This window comes from Dioscorea cayenensis, chromosome 4, assembly GCF_009730915.1.
Source record: "Dioscorea cayenensis subsp. rotundata cultivar TDr96_F1 chromosome 4, TDr96_F1_v2_PseudoChromosome.rev07_lg8_w22 25.fasta, whole genome shotgun sequence".
NCBI lineage: Eukaryota > Viridiplantae > Streptophyta > Magnoliopsida > Dioscoreales > Dioscoreaceae > Dioscorea > Dioscorea cayenensis.
The window spans coordinates 14,166,024-14,185,983 of NC_052474.1; the positions used below are offsets into that span (position 1 = coordinate 14,166,024).

Genomic DNA, 19,960 nt, shown 5'->3' on the forward strand with positions numbered 1-19,960 from the left:
AAGGTCACCCACAGGGGCGAGTCCATGCCCTTGTGTGCTCTCTGGATAATTTGCTAAGTCTCTGTAGGAAGGCGCACATGACAAGGTCCCCTTGCGTATATCCCGCAAGTGCACGGGTTTGTCCAAGTAATAATCCCGGATGAGCGGGTATCGAATCCACAGGGAGTAGGGAATAAAAATACTTAATTCGATTCTTAGCTATGTGAAAGATTAATGATGATGAGTGTGACAATGATTCAATTCTCAACAATAAAAGCAATAAATAAGAGAGCAAAAGTAAAGAAGGGGGTTAGGCAATCGATAAAGATGGGTACCCGGATAATGCTCTGCCTAGGATAATTGTTTCAAGTGCAAGAACCCTCTATTATGCTTCTTAATCAATGCAATGGTGAGTCGTGGAAATCCTAAATTACATAGTCCCAAATCTAAGGTCAACTATGCCTAACTCTATACATGTCCCGGAGGAGAAATCGAACAATCTCATCACCTCGCACTCGCATAGAGTTGCAATAAGTTCTAGGGATTCCAAGTGATAAATCTCTTCCTAATTATAGACCTAACCCTTTGGTCCATATAGAAGGTCCCTAACCACAATTGAGCCCTAGATACTAAGATCACCTCAACGCTTCACTGCCTTGCACGCGCAACTAAGCCCCTGCGGAAGTTCATCCCTTACACCATTCACTCTATTATGACCGCAAAGAACTCGAGGACCGGAGGTAGAATATATCACTTCGAAGGGGAAAGGGGACGTTCCTGTACCTCTCGACTCACCCTCTCAACCCTCTCCAACCTAGCTTTGTCTAACGCTCGTGGTGTGTCACTCACTCATGAGGTTACAAACAAGAACACTCAACCCTAGTGTCACTCTAGGGGAAATGTTCATACAATCAAGCATTCAAGGTTGGAACTCACAATAAACATCAATTTATCGAAAGCATAATAAAGAGATTCAAAGAAACGAATACATCCTAGGGTTCACAAATACCCAAGTACCCACTAGGGGTTTAGCTCTGCATGGAGCTAAGTACAATTAAAGAAATAGAATGTAAAAGCAATGAATCCATAAAGAAACCCCCTCGATACACCTCGTCGCAAAGGATCCTTTGTCCGGCCTAGGATACACCTCGTCGGATCGGTGCCGACGAAAGCTCTCCTAATAACCTTCTTCCAAACGACGCGCGATGTCGGAGCCATAGAACCTCTCCAAAACGTAGCTAATACCCCTCAAAACCCTAGCCGAAGCCCTCTCTCAAGTTGGAGAAAAGATGGAGAAAAGAATACCAAAATCGAGGCTGATTCGGCTTTAAATAGGGCTGGAATCGGGCAACTACACGGCCGTGGATGCTTCACACGCCCGTGCGGAATTTCCACACGCCCGTGTGGATCCTCTGAACTCCTGTTTTCTCGGCCGACTGTGAACAGTGATGCTACAATACTTTCTACCATGTTGCTACAATGCTCTACTACAGTATCCGGCTTGAATAGCTTCCCGAATCCATACTTTCATCGGAGTAACGCAAACGGGAACACATTCACGTCGTGGATCACTTGCTTCTTCAATGATAGGCACATTGGTGAAGCTCTTGTTCTATGTGCATAGGTCAGAATGCTCGAGTGTGACTGCCTTTGTGCCCCTCCAAATGGATGTGCCAACTCGAATACGAGGAGGTTGGCACACACTCTAGCATCTTATATCGACCTATGTCTTCGCGTTTGACCTTAGCAAGATTTCCTGCAAAATTGGTGCATTGTAATCCACATTAGCTTCTTTCCTTCATACTTGGCCTCACAACCCTACCTGCGCAAAACTAACATAAAAACACACATATTAGTGTAAAAACTTGAGAAAAGTAATGCTCAACATAAGGAATGAACGCTTCGCATTCATATCGCACAAGCACTTATCAGCACGCCCGTGCGGAAATTACCCAAAAGCGTGGACCATCACAAGGTCGCTCACAGGGGCATGTCTAGACCCAGTGCCATCTCTGGATGAGCTCTGAACAAAAATGCACACCCATGCGGTAATTCCACATGGGCGTGTGTTTTCTCTTCACACTTAGGAAACTTTGCAGGCACTGCAGAAAATTTCTGAAGTCAATTATACACTCAGAGCTAGCTTTAGAAGGCAACTTTAACCAGAGAAAACACGAAAAATAAGCTCAAACGACCTAAACTTCACCGAATCCACATGAAAACACATGATGACATTAATTCTTGATGCCCGTTTTATGCTTAATCGTGCATTGATGCCTGTATAAGAATTTGTTGCGTCTAGCATGTATTTGTATAAGAATTTATGCACGTTTTATGCTTAATCATGTGGTATTTGTTTTGTAGAGCACGGAAACGCCACGGAGGACACGAAGATATAATTTGGGCGAAAAAGAGTACTAAAGCAGTGCTACTGTAGCACCGGCACTGTAGGGAAATCACTGCAGCTGACACTGTAGCACCTGGAGAGTTTTCAAGTCAGAAATTGAACCAGGGCATACGGCCTCAATGCTGCCTTGGATTGAGCCCTGGATGATCACTGTAGCCAATAAAGATGATTTGTTTGAAGACATACTGGCTCAATGAGGTGCTCATTGAGCCAGTATAGACACTATTCAGAGAGCATTTGTGGAGATTGCCTACCCCAAACAATGTCAATGAGGTGCTCAATGAGGACCTCATTGAGCCGGTATACCACCTCAATGAGGTCATCATTGAGCTGGGGATACCATCCGGGATTGAGGCCATTTAGAGGGTTTGATGAGTGGTATATAGGGTGATTTTGGGGAGGATTGAGAGAACTTTTGGAGAGCTTTTTGGGCATCCACCATTTGGGAGAAAGGAGAGGAACGAAGACATCATTTTGGGGAGAGTTTGGCTTGAGGCTTGGGAAGATCAAGGGGCTTGAACTTCAAGGGAAAAGCTTCATCATCAAAGGAGGAGGAGCATTCGGCATTCCTTGGGCTAGAAGAAGCATCACTCAGCCAGCATTCTCCCTCCTCATCATCATTCGGACTAGGGAGTGCCATTTATGCATTTACATCTTGTTTTTGTTGTGTTTGAGATACTTGTTTGTGTGATGGCACACTAGACCCCCAAGGCCACTGGATGTAGGTGAACCTTGGGGGGTCATCATGTATTTTGGATGCTTCACTTTTATTTGGAATGCATTGGTGTGATTTATAGTTTAGCTCAATGTGTTTTATACCTAGAACTATTATGTGGAGAAATCCTTAGTTCTTGTTTGAGTTGTACACGTAGACATGACCTACTCGCATGTACTAGATCATTATTGAGCTAGAAGGGGAGATCTTTGACCAACATGCCGAGAAATTGGATGTAGGTTGCCCCTCCGAACCATGATGATGAACTTAGGTTAAGTGTATCCTTATTGCGCGATCTCTATTCACTTAATGCAATCGTAGGAATATGATTAAGGAGAGATCCTTGTCATTATTTGTACGGGATTAGGGTTTAACCGCCGAGAAATTGGGGTTGAACTATTGTTGAGGTCGGTCGGTCTAAATCACCCTTGCTATTTTATTCCTATGCATCCATACATCATGATGACCCCTCTTGGGAATCCTCATCCCTAGGCCTGTTCTTTTCGTCATTGAACTTGTGATTTTCTTGCTCCTCTTGGAATTGTTATACTTGTGTTGTTATTTACATTCTTGCATGTATTAGATTAGTAGACCATGCTTAAGTTGTAAGGTTAGAAAGTGAGCGATGGAGGAGTAATAGGAGCTCCTTAGCCCCGTGGAATACGATCCTTGGGCTTTTGCACAAGGTATTACTTGGCGATCCCGTACACTTGCGGGTGATCAACCAAGTTTTTGGCGCCATTGCCGAGGACTTTAAGCAATTCTAGGAAACTTCTAGCTTATTGCTCTAACCATTCTTTCTTTTTTTTTATTTCTTCTTTTCTTTTGTCTTATTTCTTTTTGAGCTTAACTTTCTTTGTCTTTATTGACTTTGCAAGGTACTGTGCATGACATGTGCAAATCCATCAAATTTAGTTGCACAAGACAGTGAAATTGAGAGAACTTTGCATCGAAGACTTAGAGAAGTGGGTGAAAGCACTAGTGAAAGAAACATAAAAATTGAGGGCACAGAATTTGTAATCATGGCCGAAGAAAGACGTACCTTATCCGAATATCAAAGGCCACAGTTCACGGGTGAAAGACGTACCTTATTCAAGCACCATCCATTGCCACAAACAATATTGAAATCAAGACAAGCACCATCAGCATGATCCAGAATTCAGTCTAATTTAATGGTCTGGCGAATGAGGATGCTCATGATCATCTTGCCCGTTTTCTCCAAATTTGTTCCACTTTCAAGATAAATGGAGTGACAGATGACATGATCCGGCTTCGACTTATCCCATTTAGTTTGAGAGATGGGGCATATCGGTGGCTCACATCCTTACCACCGGGATCGATCAAAACAAGGAAAGATATGGTTGAAAAAATTTTGGGAAGGTATTTTCCTCCAAGCAAAGTGGCGAAGCTAAGGCAAGAAATTTCAGCCTTCAAACAAGGAGAATCAGAGACTCTATTTGAAGCTTATGAGAGATTCAAAGACCTTCTTCGAAGGTGCCCCCATCATGGCTTTGCTTCTTAGATGCGGGATCTGATCATCTACAACGGGTTGAATTATGCAACTCGTCAATAAATTGATGCCGCAGCGGGTGGATCTCTTAGTAACAAGTACCCCGATGAGGCCGAGCAACTCCTTGAATCAATGGCAAGCAATGAGTCTCATTAGGCCTCAAGAGGTGCACCACAAAAAGGGGCCAGAATTTATGAAGTCAATGCTAATGATGCTCTTGCCACGAAGGTTGATGTATTGTCTCGGAAGCTAGATATGCTCATGCGTAGTAGCTCGAAGTTAGAGTCGATGATGAGTTGTAGCACTTGTGGTGGAGGGCATGGAGTCGCCCAATGTCCTATTACTAGTTCCTCCATCAACCCAATTGAGAATGTTGATTATATTGGGGGACAAAGGCCACAAGGGAATCCTTACAGCTCGACTTATAATCCGGGGTGGAAATACCACCCTAACTTTTCATGGAATCAGGGGCAACAACAAAAAGCTGCACCACCTCCACAAGGTTCCTAAATACAACAACCAATTTTGGAGAAGAGGTTCACTACTGAAGATGTGCTCGCCAAGTTCATGATTAACACTGAATCAAGATTTAATAGCATAACCAGCAGTATGGATACTCAGTTCAGTAAGGTGAATGCTCATCTTGCTCAGAACGCCAGACAATTCAATAAGATAGGCTCAATTTTGTGAAACCTCCAAGCTTCTGTACAATCTCTTGAGCACCAAGTGGGGCAGCTTTCTAAAGCAAATTCTGAGAGACCTTGAGGCAGTCTTCCTAGCAACACTGAGGAGAACCCAAGAGAGCACTTGAAGGCCATTACCCTTAGAAGTGGGAAACAGGTTAAGACAAGGGTCGGAGTTGACCCAAGTGTCAAGGAGACTAGGGTAGCCGAAGTGGAAGACCCTAACATAGTGGAGAAAGTTATCGAGAAAAGCAAGCAAAGTGAAGATAAGGAAAGTCCACAAAAGGGTTCATCAAAGCCGTCTGAATACAAACCTGTAATTTCATATCCGGCTAGATTGAAGCGAGATAAGGATGATGCATCTAAGATCACTGAAGCACTCTCCTCTAACTTTCTCTTGCTAGTGAACAAGTCCTTCAAGAATTTTGCATACTTAAGCATTTGAGACAATGCCTCAACAAAAGGAATGTTGATGTGGAGTTGCTTGAACAAACTTAGGAACTTCTTGTACTGTTCATCCGCTTGGACATTCTTCAACCTAGAGGAATAGAGGATTCTTGGCTTGAAAGGTGGGGGTGCCACCTCCTTCTCTTTTCTTGTTCTCTCTTCAACCTCTATGACCTTGGGTTTCATTTTCATTGGGCTTCTCACTCGGAAACCTACCTTCAACCTTACAACCACTTCTTAAAGTGATCGCCTTCACATGCTCTCTAGGATTGGTCTTAGTATTGCTTGGCAAGATTCCTTGTAATCTCTCCGATAAAGACTTCGCAATTTGCCCCACTTGATTGTCAAGGTTGTGCAAAGAAGCGGTGTGGTTACGAAGTGTAGCCTCAACTGATTGAAACCTTGTATCCGATGATTAGAGAAATCTAGTCAAGGCCTTCTCCAAATCGGTCATTCGGGTCTCTAAATTGAAAACTCGGTTCTCCATGTTTGGGGCTTGTTGTTGTTGGAAACCCGGTGGCCCCATGTCCTTTTGTGGAACTTGGTTAGTCCATAAGAAATTGGGATGATTCTTCCAATCCGGATTGTAGGTGTTGCTATATGGATTCCCTTGATTCCTCATCGCATTACCCACAAAATCAACATTCTCAACCGAAGATGCATCACCAATGGAGATCGGGCAATCAGAGGGAGCATGTCCTCCATCACACCTGGTGCAATTAGTTATGGCTGCCACTCTATTCGAAGTTAGAACATCTAAATTCTTACTCAATGATTCCACTTGAGCCGCCAATGAAGTTACTGCATCTATCTCATAAAGCCCGGCCACCTTCGTCTTCTCCCTAGCATTCCATTGGTAGCTATTTAACCCTATTTCTTCAATTAGTTGATAGGTCTCACTTGGGGTCTTACTACCTAAGGTACCTCCTGCTACCGCATCCAAGAGTTGCCTTGTTCTCGGATTCAACCCATTGTAAAAGGTCTGAACAATCATCCACTCCGGGAATCCGTGTTGCAGGCACTTTCTTAGGAGCTCCTTGAACCTTTTCTATGTCTCAAATAGAGACTCCAGTTCTGACTGTACAAAGGACGAGATCTCAATCCTAAGCTTAGCAGATTTTCTGAGAGGGAAATAACGGGCAAGAAAAGCTTCTACCATCTCCTCCCATGTGGTAATTGATGCTCTAGATAATGAGTGTAGCCTCTGCTTCTCTCTCCCCTTTAAGGAAAATGGGAAGGCTCTCAAGTGAACTTGATGGCATTATCCGTCACCCCGCTTATCTTGAGCATATCACACACCTCGACAAAGTTCTCTATATGACTATTTGGATCCTCATCGGCCAAACCATTAAACTGTGCGGATTGCTGCAACATGTGGATGAATGCTGGCTTCAGCTCGAAGTTCTGAGATGTAATCGGGGGACGTACAATACTTGATTATGTCCCCAATACTGAAGGTCTGGCATAATCGGATAATGTCCTCTGTTGCTCATTTTGTTCTGCCATATTATCCAGCCCTTCAACTTCCAAATCAGCTAGATTAGACTGTTCTTACACAGGTTCTTTCCCTTTTCTTGTAAATGTACGTTCGAGCTCGGGATCTCCTTCAATCAATATTGAGGGGTTCCCTCAGGTCATGAACCTAGAGCTGCACAAAAAGAAAGAAAATAAATCAGAATGATGATAGAAAAGAAGATGTGAAATAGAATGAATAAATGAATAGCTAAGAAAACAAAGTGCAAAGTATCTCTAAATGCCTATTCCCCTGCAACGGTTCCAAAAACTTGACAACGCCCCTTGCGTATGTCCCGTAAGCGCACGGGTTTGTTGAAGTAATAAAATATCAGGTGAGTGGGTATCGTATCCATAGGGAGTAGGGAGTAAAAATACTTAAATTTTTTCTTAGCTAAGAGAAATATGAATAGTTATTTGTATGACAAGATGTAATGCAAACAAAAGTAAAGGAGAGGTAAGGCAATCGATATAAATGGGGTACTCGGATATTGATCTGCCTAGGACAATCCTTTCAAGTGCAAAAAACCCTCTGTTATGCTTCCTAACTAATGCATTAATAAGTCTTGAAAATACTTTAATACATGGTCCCAAATCTAAGGTTAACCATGCCTAACCCTATACATGTCCCGGAGGAGAAATTGAACAATCTCTCAACCTCACACTCGTATAGAATTGCAATGAGTTCTAGGGATTCCAACTGATAAATCCTCTTCCTATATGTAGACCTAACCCTTTGGAACAGGCAGAAGGTCCCTAGCCACAATTAAGCCCTAGATGCTAAAATCACTTCAACGCTTCACTCCATTGCACTCGCAACTAAGCCACTCCGGAAGGTCATCCCTTAGCCCATTCACTCTACTACGACTGCAAAGAACTCGAGGAATTAGAGGTAGAATAAATCACACCGGAGGGGAAAGGGGACGCTACGCTACCTCTCGACTCACCCTCTCAACTCTCTCCAATCTAGCTTTGTCTAACTCTCGTGGTGCGTCACTCACTCACAAGGGTTACCAACAAGAACTCTCAATCCTAGTTTCATGACACGTCTGAATATGCTTGTACACCGCAAGTACACGGGTGTCAAAGTAATAATCCCAGATGAGTGGGTATCGTATCCACAGAGAGAAGGGAATAAAGACACTTAAATTTTTTCTTAACTAATGTGGAAGATGAATAGTGATATGTGTGACAAGATTCAATTCTCAGGAGTAAAAACAATAAGAAAGAGATCACAAGTAAAGGAGAAGGTAAGGCAATCGATAAAGATAGGGTACCCGGGTATTGTTCCGCCTAGGACAATCATTTCAAGTGCAAGAAACCTCTATTATGCTTCTGAATTAATGCAATAGTGAGTCATGGAAATCCTTAATTGCATAGTCAAAAATCTAAGGTCAACCATGCCCAACTCTATACATGTCACGGAGGAGAAATTGAACAATCTCAACACCACGCACTCGTATAGAATTGCAATGAGCTTTAGGGACTCCAAATGATAAATCCTATTCCTATGTATAGACCTAACCCTTTGGTCAAGGTGAAAGTTCTCTAGCCACAATTAAGCCCTACATGCTAAAATGACTTCAACGCTTCACTCCGTTGCACTCGCAACTAAGCCCCAGCGGAAGGTCATCCCTTAGCCCATTCACTCTACTATGACCACAAAGAACTCTTGGAACGTGGAGGTAGGATAGATCATACCGGAGGGGAAAGGGGACGCTCCGCTACCTCTCGACTCACCCTCTCAACCCTCTCCAATCTAGCTTTGTCTAACTCTCATGGTGTGTCATTCACTCACAAGAGATACCAAGAAGAACCCTCAACCCTAGTGTCACTCTAGGGGAGTATTCATACAATCAAGCATACAAGATTGGAACTCACAATAAGCATCAATTAATTAAAAGCATAATAAAGAGATTCAATGAAACGAATAAATCCTAGGGTTCACAAATACCCAAGTACCCACTAGGGGTTTAGCTCTCCATGTAGCTAGATATAATCAATCAAATCGAATGTAAAAACAAAGCATCCATAGACGACTCCCTCATTAGTCATGGTGGTGGTCTTGTAGAGAGTCTTTTACTCGTTGCAAGGGTTCCTTTGTCCCGCCTAGGATACACCTCGCCGGATCGGTGCCGATGAAAGCTCTCCCACTTACCTTCTTCCAAATGGCGCGCAATGTCAGAGCCATAGAACCTCTCCAAAGCCCTAGCCAATACCTATCAAAACCCTAGCCACAACCCTCTCTCAAGTTGGGGAAAAGATGGAGAAAAGAATGCTGAAATCGGGGCTAAAATCGGCTTTTAAAGGGCTGGAATCGGGAATCCACACGCCCGTGTGGATTTTTTACACGGACGTGTGGAATTTCCACACGCCCGTGTGGATTCTCTTTTTTCCTGTTTTCTCAGGCGGCTATGAACAGTGCTGGTACAATATTCTTATTAAAGTTTTTCTATAGTACCCTACTACAATACCGGCTCAAAATACTCCCGAATTCATGCTTTCATCGAGATAATGCAAACGGGCACACGTTTACGTCGTGGATCTTTTAGTTCTTCAATAACGGACACGTTGGTGGAGATCTTGTTCTATATGCACAAGTCTGAATGCTTAAATGTGACTGCCCTTGTGCCCCTCCAAATGGTTATACTAACTTGAATACGAGGAGGTTGGCACACATTCCTGCATCTCGAACCCGACCTGTGTCTTCGCATTTGAACCTTAGCAAGATTTCCTCCAAATTAGTGCATTTATGACCCACATTGGCTTCTTTCTTTCATATTCGGCCTCACAACCCTACCTGCATGAAAGTAACATAACTACAAACATATTAGCGGTAAAACCTGAGAAAAGTTATGCTTAACACAAGGAAAGAACACTTCGTATTCTTATCGCACAAGCACTTATCATGTCACTCTAAGGGAGTATTCATACAATCAATGCATTCAAGATTGGAACTCAATAAAAGCATCAATTAATGAAATCATAATAACAAGATTCTATGAAACGAATACATCCTAGGGTTCACAATCCAAGTACCAACTACGGGGTTTAGCTCTCCATGGAGCTAATTACAATCAATGAAATCGAATGTAAGAGCAATGAATCCATAGAAAACCCCCTCGATAGTCATGACGATGGTCTTTTGGAGAGTCCTCTACTAGTCCAAAGGTCCATTTGTCCGGCCATGGATACACCTCGCCAGATCAGTGCCGATGAAAGCTCTCCCACTAACTTTCTTGTAAACAGAGCATGATGTCGAAGCCATAAAACATCTCCCAATCCCTAGCCAATACCTCTCAAAATCCTAACCGTAGCCCTCTCTCAAGTTGGGGAAAAGATGGAGAAAAGAATGTTGAAATCGGGGCTAAAATTGACTTTAAATAGGGCTGGAATCGGGAATCCACACGCCCATGTGAATATTTCACACGGCCCTTGTGGAATTAATGTACGGGCGTGTGAAATTTCCACACGGCCGTGTGGCTTCTCTGGATAACTCCTTCTTTGGCCGGCCGTGAACAGTACCTGCTACAATATTTGCTATAGTGTTGCTACAGTGCCTTGCTACAGTACCGGTCAGAAACACTCACGAAACCATGCCTTATCGAGGTAATGTAAACGGGCACACGTTTACATCGTAGATAGCTTTGCTTTTTCAATGAACGGCCGCGTTCGTGGAGATCTTGTTACACATGCACAAGCCAGAATACTTAGAATGTGACTGCCTTTGTGCCCTCTAAATCATTGTGCTAGCTTGAATACAAGGAGGTTGGCGCACATTCTAGCATCTTGAACCTGACTTATGTCTTCGCGTTTGAACCTTCTCAAGATTTCCTCCAAAATGGTGCACTCACGATCAACATTGCCTTCTTTCTCTAAGATTCGGCTTCACAACCCTATATGCATGAAAGTAACATAAATATACACATATTAGTGTCAAAACCTGATAAAAGTAATTCTAATCATATGGAAAGAACACTTCGCATTCTTATCACACTAGCACTTATCAGTTTCCTTCATTCTGGTTAGCTAAGCTTTAATCTCTATTGAATTGCAATCATCTTATTCATTATATTCTCAAGTGAAATTGATCCAGGCACTGATTTATTCATTTTGTTTAGCTCCTCACTTCCTCTGATTGAATCTTTTGCTTATTTTGATTATCTCTTTTCAATTATGAAAGTAAATTTGATTCTTGTTTTGGTTAGCTAACAAAGATAGAATTGGTACTTCTACTATCTAGTCTCTATGGATTTGACCTTTCTATTGCATATATTACTTCAACTGATGTGTACACTTGTGTGTATTTGCTTTACATCGATCAATACTCTACTTTCAAGAACACTTTACTATTTGATCAATGCGTATGCTTGCGTCCCTATCAATGAAGGAATCATTCTAACTTTTTATGTAGCCTTGATGATGTGTTGACCTGGTTTATTCAAATTATGGATATGAAATTTTAGAAGGAACAAAGAGTCATCTACTGAGCAATACTAACATGCATCACTATAGTATTTAGAAAATTAGGTTGGTCAGCTTGTGAAGCTTTTCTCAGAAGGAACAAAGAGTAATCTACTGAGCAATACTAAAGAAAATCCATGAGAGTATCTAAAGGTTGTCACTCTGAGGAATGGCAAGTAAGTTGAAATGAGCAAAGAGACACCACCCATCGTGGAGAAGGAACCAACCATTGAAGACCAAGAAGAATTGGTATGAGAAAAGAACCTTAATTCAAGCATTGAGCATACTGTATATCCACTAGTTAAAGAGTATATGCCATGCCTACCATACCACTCGAACTTGAAGAAATATTAACCAAATGAGGAATTCAAGCACTTCTTATATTTGCTCAAGCAATTGCACATCAATGTCCCATTTGTTAAGCCTTGTCTAAAATACCAAAATATGCCAAGTTCCTCAAGGATTTGCTCACAAACAAGTGGTTGAAGGAGTGTCCATGGTCACATTGAGTGAGGGATGCTCGGTAATCCTTCAAAACAAGAATTGAAAGAAGAAAGATACAAAAAGTTTCACTATCCATTACTTTATTGGTGATTTGGTTAATGAAAAAAATCTTGGCTGATGTAAGAGCTAGCAGTAATGTCATCCCATACACCATGTTCAAAAATATAGGGCTTAGTGAGTCACAACCAACAAGAATCACTTTACAATTAGCTGATAGATCCATTAGTCATCATAGGGGAATCATTGAGGATGTGTATATCAAGGTTGACAAATTTATCTTCCCCATAGATTTTGTTATCTTAGATGTGGATGATGATGTTAAGCTACCTCTCATTATATATCGTGAGGTCCTATCTTGTACTTGAATATTTACTTATGAATAAGTGGAACTTTGTTTCAGATTCAAACACAACATACAAGCTACTTACATCCGTAAGCTAGGTCGTAATGCCTTAACAAAGAAAGTTATTAGCAACCTTCCACCGATAACCCACCCCTGCGATGAGCAAATAGAAAGTCTTATGAGCACATGTACGACCCACAAGTCCTAATGAAGAAATTGCTGAGGGGCCTTATTTCCTGCTTATGCTTGTAAGGTGAGCAGTAAGGGTCATCCAAAAAGCATTACTGAAAGAATAAGAGACCCTTACGACTCGTAACCTCCATAGGGAATTTCACTGGGGACCCTACAAGCTATCAGATGCCCTTAAGTCAATCACAAGGGCTATCCCAAGAATCTTACAGCCCGTAACCCAGTGCTTATAACCCTAGGTACCTTATGGGTGGTTATGCCTATAAGGGCCATAAGGGCCAGATAGAGAACCTTATAGACCATTGTTTAGAATCCCTTATAGTTGTAACCTGGGTTGTAAAGGATAGAGAGCTCTTATAGGGGTCTTACTCCCGTAATTCCCCCATAAAGCCTAGATAAGAGCCTTACGATTGATGCTTATTCTTGTAAGCCACCCGTAAGTAGCTATGATTTAAGGGTCCACTGGTAACTTTTCAAAGTCCATTCATGTATTTCTCTTCCATTTTTCATTCCTGGAGAGCCTATCTATCATGCCCAAACCAGCAGGCCTAGCATGTCACAACCATCGTGACATCTATAGGAGGAATACCTACACCACTCAACCCCCAAGTCACTGCAAGGCTAACAAAATCTCTGGAATAAGCAACATTGAATAGAATATACAAAAATGAAAATAAAGAACATTCAAATGCATAGGGGAAGCAACAACATGAAAACCTAATGAAAGAGTTCAATGAACAAGCTTATCTCATGCGGAATAAATTTTCCAACATACTAGACAAGCAAACAAATCAAGCAATAGAATCTCCTACATACTAGTGGATACATGACTATATACAACATGTTCATGTTTAAAAATAGACATAAATGAAACAAGAAAAGAGGAAAGAGAGAAAGCTAGCAAATACCCAGCACACCGCTTCACCACCACGCTACTGACTGCTCAAGCCTGGGAAGAAGAAAAAGTGATGTGTAACCTAAGCTACTCAGTGAGTGGGCTAGCAAAATTCTAAAAAAATATACCGAAAATAAACGATAAAAACTATAAATATAAGCTTTTATCAATATATAAAAAGAGTTGAACATGGTAGCAAATAACAGTATACGCACGTGTAATTAAACCATAGATAACATAAACAAAGCCATTTTCTTAAATTACAGTTCCAAAAACAAAACTCCTAAAATATAATACACATGTTTTAAACCATAAAACATGTTATTCATCATCAAAGCATTTCACTTTTCAAATAACTTATAAGAGATCACTTATCAAAGCTCACATTGCATAAAAACATAAACTCTATAAAATATGAAGTTTGCATTGCAAGAAAATAGGTAATAGTCTAGAGATTCCTCTAAACTTTCACCATGGGCTCGGCTAGGTTCAGAGCCATTAAGGTTCTCATGACCTTGATGTTTAGCCAACGGTTCACCGTATGGTGACTCCAACTCCACAAGGACCATCCAATCAGGGTCCTACATCCTCTCCTGAATTGGATGAAAAAGATCAGTCAGCCTTTGACACAGCCTCAAAAGGCTAGCCGCTAAGCCCGTCTACATGCATCACTCAACAAGGAGTTCAGAGCTAGGACAACATTCGTACAACAAGACTAAATGTCATCTCCACACATAGAATTGCTAAAAGCATAAGAATAAGAAAAGCTTCATAAAACAATCAAACTCACAATACAAACATAATTCTAAATAGTTTCACTCGAACATCAATATTTTCAAATATGATTCAGTAATAAAGAATTTCATTTTCAAGCTGATCAAAGCATCAATTCAATGAATTGAAACCAAGGAAAACTTCAACTTAAGAAATATAAAATATATAGGTAACATTCCAATAGAATTATGCATCTGAAAGCCCACCCACAACTAAGGCAATCAAATTCCTGGACGCGCTAATTAAACCACTCGAACAAATCAAAACTTGTTGAGCAAGATTCATAAATCGAATGAATATTGCAAAGATAGGAGCAAGGATGATTGATATACTTCTAACCTTGACTACAATTTTATAGGCATTACACCGGAAAGTTGATAGTGTCCTAAGCAAAGCAAAATATTTATGGATGAATTCTTGCAGGCTGCACTCTATGCAATAAACAGAACAAACATTTTTAAATTATTTTGATCTAGAGAATAATGGAGAGTCTGTGGAGAATTCAACAAAAATAATTATTGAGAAGTTAGTGACTAATTTTGTGGAGAGTGTACAGAAAGATTTCAGGAACTATGAGGATTTTATAAGAAATAACCAATAAGTTATGTCAATCAAAACCATACTAGAAGAGGAGAAGTTCGAGAGTGGAACTTAATCGGAGGAAGAAGGCCTCAATATTTAGAACATGGTGAAATCTTCCATTAAGGAACCTCCTGATTTGGAACTAAAGCACTTCTCGAATCAATTGGAATACACTTATCTAGCAGAAGGAGAAAAATTGCAAGTAATCATATCTTTTGGTCTAATTTCAGAGCAAAAGGTAAGACTTTTGGAAGTGTGAAGAAGGAGAAAAGAGGCCATTGCATGGAAAATTTCAGATATCAAGGGGATTAGTCCATCATATTGCTTAGATAAGATCATCATATTGTGGAAATAAGATCATGATGGAAGAGAATTTTAAATCCATGATTCAACCTCAAAGGCAGCTAAATCCAATATGAAGGAAGTGGTCAAGAAGGTTATTAAGCTATTGGATGCTGATGTTATTTATCTCATTTTGGATAGACCTTGGTTTAGTCTAGTTCACATAGTGCCTAAGAAAGGTGGTATCATTGTATTGGAGAATGAAGAAAATGAGCTAATTCCCATGAGAATGGTCACCGGGTGGAAAGTGTACATTGATTATCGAAGACATAATGACTTTACCAGAAAAGATCATTTCCCTTTACCGTTAATTGATCACATGTTGGTACAGCTTTCTAGGTATGAATATTATTTTTTCCTTGATGGATAATGAGTGCACTTTGCATATATATATTTTCATGCCCTAAATCTATCATTTTACTTTTTCTCAAGTTTACTTTTATTAACGAGCAGTGCTATTTTGGGTATTTTTCTCAAGAGTTCAAGTGCTAAAGCTGGACATGGGCTGGACACACTCGTGTCACATCGACTGAAGATCTCGGCCTATTATTGATCTTGCAAGAAGTCTGTGTAGAAGTGTACTTCCAAGTCTGACACGAGCAGGACATGATCGTGTCTTTGCCCCTGAAAAACCCAGGCTAAAGGTGATTTTATTAAAGAATATGTGACACGCGCTAGGTGCTCCTGACACGATCCTGTCACATCATTGCACGGTCAAGACACGATCATGTCCCTTCCATTGATTTTTCCAGGAAGAAACACTTATATTCACTCAGCTTTCCCACGACATGACACGGTCTGGACACGCCCGTCTGCAGACCGTGTCGAGGCTGAATCCTCTCTTTTTAACTCTAGTTTTTAGGGTTTCCTCTCTATTTTTGTTCGGGGATCTACTTCTTCACCAGAAGGACATTGATGAGAGCGAAGATCAAGCTTATCCACACTTTCTAAGGCTTCAAGGAGCGAGTTTGAGGCACAAAGGAAGTGGTGCTAGCACACAGAGCTCGACATTGGAGGCAAATCTCAAAGAGAAGGGAGTCATGTCTTTCTTTAGGTCTAGTATTATCTCCTCCATGTTGTACACACTTATGAGGGGCTAGCCAGCCACGATGCCCTAGGGTGGGAACTTTGACACTTTGTATGCTTTAAACACTTGTACTCTTCATGATTTATGGAGTTCTTTTGGTCCTTGTGTTAAATCTTGTATTGGAAAACTTGAAGTGCTTGATTTGCGTAGTTGCTTAGATAAACCTTGATGGTGGATTGTCACAGCTATCATTGCCTTAGGGAATGTCATAATTTGGTGAGTTTAAATCCATAGTCATCTTTACAATACTTGACATTTTTGAGAGCCCTAGCTGCAATATTTCTTTGGAGCACACACTAGAGCCTGAGAATGAACCTGGTAAATCTTGAGAGCAAGTGAGCAGCACTTAATGCTTAGGAAACATCCTGGGGCATTGTTCCCTTACTGTTGACACTCAATCCAGTTACCTTTATCTTCATCTTTCCTTTTATCTTTTACCTCTTTATTCTCTCTGTTAGCTTAAAGTAATCTTATCACCAATCTATTCTTCACTAGAGATCAATGCTCAGTGAGTATTTCTAGTCCAGCCCTGTGGTTCGACAACCCTACCCGTGACGAGGTACCACTATATTACTTGTGTGCAACCCGTGCACTTGTAGAGAATTCATCATGTTTTTGGCGCCGTTGTCGGGGACTGGAAACTTTTAAGAAAGCTTATAATCTTGTGTTCTAGTTTTGTCTATTGTCTGCATAGCTATAATTATCTTCCATTCCATTTTATTTTTGTGGTGTTAGTTTTAGCCTTTTTGATTGATTTGTACTTTAAATTCCCCCTTGCTTGGACTAAAATTTTTGTATATGTTTTAATTTTTACAGCTAGTCATGGTAGAGGATCTTGTGAATGCTCCGAGAGAATATTAAGATGCTAGTGATACAGTTGGATACCATAATCCTCCTAGCGTGCGGCAAGAGTTGTGTGAAATGATTTTGAGTTTTTGTGAGCAGACAACACAATGGTGCAACGTCGTGCATGCTGAGATCAGTAGCGCGAGGGAAGTTGTTCAGCATTCGCCCATATCAGTCGAATTTGAAAATAACCTGCACTTCGCAGGGTTCATGAATGACAAGGCTAGTTGGGAAGACAGTCCTCTGGTAATTTCTTACAACCAAGATATGTGTGCCATTATCACAGATTCTATATGGGTGGATTCTGAAGCCATAGTTGTACCAGCGGTATAACCAATTGTAGGGATGGAGCTTAAGGAACTCCCCACTCACTTGGAATATGCGTTCTTGAATAGGGACTCATTTTCACCCGTTATCATTTCTTCTGCACTTGATGCATCTCAAAAGGTGAGATTGGTAGAAACCCTACAATAGCACAGGCTCACGCGCCCGCGTGGGCTGGCGCCAAGCGCTCGTATGGGCTGGCGCCACGGGCTCGCGTGGCGCCCTGGCCGAGACCAGAACGCGCCCACACAGGCGCGTGGCTTCCCCACACGCCCGCGTGGGCTGGAAAAGTACCCAATAAGACCATAAAAGCGCTTGGCTTGTTCTCCACGCCCGCGTGGAACCCTGTACTCATCAAATTCATGCTTAACTGACTTCTTTTGAAGCTTTATTTGTAAATATGACACCAAGGACCGAAAAACTTGTTCCGAAATGCTTTGATTTCATACGGTTAACCTTGGATGAGAACATTCTTTTGGCACACCGGCAACACCAGAAGATGACATTGATGCTTGAGGCGTCCCACTCATGCTTCTTTAGTTTTCTTTACTTTTGTTTTCATTTTTAGTTTTTCTTTATTTTATCTTTTAGACTTTAGTTAACTTTGTGTTTTGTTTTGTTTGTGCGAGTTTGTGCTTCATGTGTTTACTTATAAGAACTCGTACATCTTTTCTATCATGTTGAGCTTCACTGAACCCCTTGTCTACGTGCAGATGGCCTTGAGAGTGATGTTGATGGTGTTTTAGTCATGGACATGATCATGCGATATTGTCACATGGTCGTGTGAGCTTCACAACCCATACAACAAGCCCATGAGTTGGACTTCACCACACGATTAATGAGGAGTTCAGGGGAGTATTGTTTTAATTGCATTCCCACACACATTATGCTTCCATTGTTATTATTTTTATTGTGCTTGCATGCGTACATTGAGGACAATGTACATCTTAAGTGTGGGGGAGGGTTCACCTTATACATGACTTTTACTTGCGTTTTCATGAGTATGCTCTTGTTGCCAATGAAGGTTCACCTTAGGGTTTAGAGTTTAATTCTTAGTTTTTGGAGGTTATAAACATGGATTTTATTATGCTCTAGTTTTCATCCAGTTTTATTGAATATTTTTGTCCGATTGCTCTTTGTGCACTTTTCTCGCTCATTAGACCTATGAAGACTCTAGTTCATTATGTTTGGGACTTTAGTGTGCTAGTTTTTAGTTTAAAAAAAAAGAAAAAAAAATTCAGAAAAAATTGAAAAAAAAAGAATTGGAAATTGTTGTTGTTTGTTGTTTTTTGTACATAGGGGATGGAAAGAGCTACCACCCATGATGTATGTACCTACTCTCATAAGTCGGATACTTGTTATGCCCTAATGATAGAAAGAGCTATCTCATGGGATGTGTGAAAGCTACCATCCTTGGTAGAAACCACCTCGAAATTGTGAAAGCCACTCTGGAGGCATCTTGGGAAAGGGCTACCTTAGAGGTTGTGTGAAGCTACTACCTATTCTTTCTGTTTATAAATAAGTCCCATGTTAATAAGAACTTGGTAGTGGACATAGTGTTGACATGAGTTGAGTTTTTCACACACACACGTATTCGGATTTTATCACATTCATTTTTGATTGGATTGTTTGCTAGAGCATTGATTGTTTGGTCTAGTGTTTGATTCTCTCCATGACTGTAGAATTTTATTCTTGTACTCTTTTGGTGAACCTAAGGCCAAGAACTTCTCTTTTCTTCCCATGAGTTTAATGTTTAATTTTGCTTGAGGACAAGCAAAGACTTAAGTGCGGGGGAGTTTGATAAGTGATTGAGTAGACATATTTTTATATATGTTTTGCATGCATTGAGCATCATTTTTACCATGGTTTATGTCTCATATTGTGTATTTGGTGTTCTTTTATGCATATAGGTTGTGAATGCCTTGAAGAGTAAAAAGGAAGCAAAGATAGGCTATAAAGACACAATGTTGGGAGCTCTTGTTCAATACAAAGACCAAGACACGAGAGGAGTTCATAAACGTGGAGATGTGGGCCAACTTCCAAGAAGATTCAAGTTAATTCACTAGTTTGAAGGGCACAAAGGTAGTCAGATCCTCATGTTCCTTCTCTTTGTGAAGATTGCAAGACCTCTCAAAGATACATCGATGAAGAAAAGTTTTATAGCCTACCACATGGACGTGTGCCCGGACATGTGGCCTCAAGAGAAGAGTGTTTGGACCGCGTTTTGTGAAAAGTACTGTTCACGCGCCCGTGTGGAAATTCCTGTAGCCCACGTGGCCGCGTGGAAAATCCACACTGGCACGTGAGGGCACGTGACAGGCGCGATCTAAGGCCTATAAATAGCCGTTTTGCCCTAT

At 41.0% G+C, this 19,960-nt stretch overlaps 2 non-coding genes across 2 annotated transcripts; one reads left to right on the plus strand and one right to left on the minus strand.

Moving 5' to 3' along the window:
- Window positions 1–4,506: 4,506 nt before the first annotated feature.
- On the minus strand, window positions 4,507–4,613 carry LOC120259612. The gene has a single exon (XR_005536170.1). It is a non-coding gene; the product is annotated as a small nucleolar RNA R71 (small nucleolar RNA).
- A 2,132-nt stretch (window positions 4,614–6,745) lies between these two features.
- LOC120259684 lies at window positions 6,746–6,852 on the plus strand. The gene has a single exon (XR_005536241.1). It is a non-coding gene; the product is annotated as a small nucleolar RNA R71 (small nucleolar RNA).
- Window positions 6,853–19,960: the final 13,108 nt, after the last annotated feature.